Raw genomic sequence first — 2,472 nt, forward strand, 5'->3', positions numbered from 1 at the left:
CAGTCTTTTAGTTTTAGCATAGTTAAAAGCTCTAGGCATGGGTTCCATCTTGTGTAGCAGTCTTTAAATTCATTCAGAAAATGCTTGGTTACTTCTGTAACACTTAAGCCACTACTGTACTAGTGGGTACATCTTGCCATGGAGATCATTATTGTAGCTAACAGTATTCATACCTGAGTAACAGTGTTGTTATGACTTTTCTCCATTCCTATCAATATAGCACCTTTGTCTCTATGACATCAGAGATGAAGCTTTCAGGCCAGGACCAGCTTGAGTTCTCCTGAGAATATCACTATATCACTTGACATTTAAATAAGAGTTCTTATTGTAAAATCTAGTTTTGACAAATCCCATGCTTATCAGTGTTTACTCAGGGGAATGGTGAGAAAAAGTGATTTGAAAAAGACCATGTCCAACGTTATTACACAGGCAACATATTGTGGTGATGAATTTATGAATTTCCTGACTCAATAGCTAAATAGAAACCATTGTATCTATGAAACCTATGGTATTAGCATTTTTCAAATATATATTTCTATCATTCATGTATATAATCTTCATGGTAGTAAAGACCTATATATTTAGAGATTATGGAGTAGGCAGACATATTTTGTTGTACCCAGCACTAGAACTTTTAAGTGCCTTGATGGCATCTCTACTCCATTATTCCCATTTTGTTCTATATTTAAATAATGTTCCTTTAGAGTGATATACATTGTAAACTGGTTCTTTATGAAGATTCTTTTCCCTTCACTTGGAAAGAACTCCATCTAATTTTACTTTTGGAAATTATAAAAGCAAGTTTTGGGGGTGCTACTTTTGTGCCCTAGTAGTAGCATTGTATAATATTCCCAGTCTGACCATAGATGATTTACTTAGGAGGAATATTTATTATAGGAAATGTTTTGTTACTTAAAGCACTCTGTTCTCACAGTTAAAGAGTAAGATATGGTTTTATTTGTAAACAAGTGAAGCATAATATCTGTAATACATCATGTAAAGGTATAATCACTGTCAAAGTGCCAAGGTGCTGTCACAGAAAGTGACTCCTGTAATTGACAGAGTTGGTGATCGGGCTCCAGGACCATTTGCTAATTGCATATTCATGATCCCACTTTGTAATATGCTACAGTTCCTCTGAGTTATTCTTAATGGAGGTTTAAACATCACTAGACTGACACTATGTATTTTGAAATTTGCAAGTCTAATCATTAACACATCTCTTTCTTCTTTGTCTTGGAATATCTAGCACATAAAATGGGCATGTGGCTATGGGCCTGAGGAAGCAGTTTGAGTGTTACTGTCATTGTCACAGTGAAGTCAGTTCAATTTAGTCTTTTTTTTTTAAACTAAATTTTTAACTTTTATCTTTTCCATCTTTAAAGTAAACATTGGCAGTCAATTAAAATTAGCTCATAAATGCAACTGTCCTTCTGTTACTCATTACTGTGAGGTACTTGTGTAGTAGTGAGTAATGATTTTCCTCAACATTATTCCTCAAGAGGAGCCATCTTTGGTGTTTTCAAACTATAAGACATGAGGCATGTCCTTTTCTTTCATCATGACAAATTGATTTTGAAATGTATTGAGAGAGTCTACAAGCCATCAGGGTAAATGATGCAGGAAACAAATGAGAGCAAGATTCTTGTACTTATCTATGATGGTCTCTCTATAAAGGCAATATAGGACATGCATACAATTATTCAACAAATAATCACTGAGTTCACATCACGTATCAGCCAAATTGTAGGCATTTCAAATAAAGAATTTAATAGAAATGATAAAATCCTTACCCTTTAAAAGGTTACATTTTAAAAAAAAAGAGACCGATTGTAAGAAAATTACATAAATAGGCTATGTGGTAGATTGATTGTATTTTTTGGCTTCAATTACTTATTTTCTTTTGTTACCATTAAGCTTTTTTTTTTTTGTAGCAAGGTTTTTCATAACTTTTGAACCAGAGCTAGTTTTTTAGGATAATTTAGAGAACAAAATTTGATGGATGTTACAACATACTAAGCACAAATATATTAGTTTATGCTTATTCCCTTTCTAATAGTGGCAAGTCCATGGGAACATCTAACAGTCATGTTATATGTATTTACTTGAAATCACTGAGCTTGATAGTATGAGCACATTCAGCTATGCTCTTTGTAGAGTCCTTACACTTTTCGTCAAAAGACAAATACCACCACACTTAAAAGCTTATACTTATAAAGCCTTAGTGATTAAAAATGTGATGACGACAAAATAATGGGCAAACAGGTCCACAGAACAGAGTAACAAATCCAAAATTATTCTATAGGTATAATAAGTTGATCTTTTTCAAACACAAAAAGTAAAATGAAAGGAAGTTATTTTTTCTTTAAAAAACATTTAGAGTGCCGGGCGGTGGTGGCACACTCCTTTAATCCCAGCACTCGGGAGGCAGAGGCAGGCGGATCTCTGGGAGTTCGAGGCCAGCCTGGTCTA

Source organism: Microtus ochrogaster, chromosome 10, assembly GCF_000317375.1.
Source record: "Microtus ochrogaster isolate Prairie Vole_2 chromosome 10, MicOch1.0, whole genome shotgun sequence".
Classification (NCBI taxonomy): Eukaryota; Metazoa; Chordata; class Mammalia; order Rodentia; family Cricetidae; genus Microtus; species Microtus ochrogaster.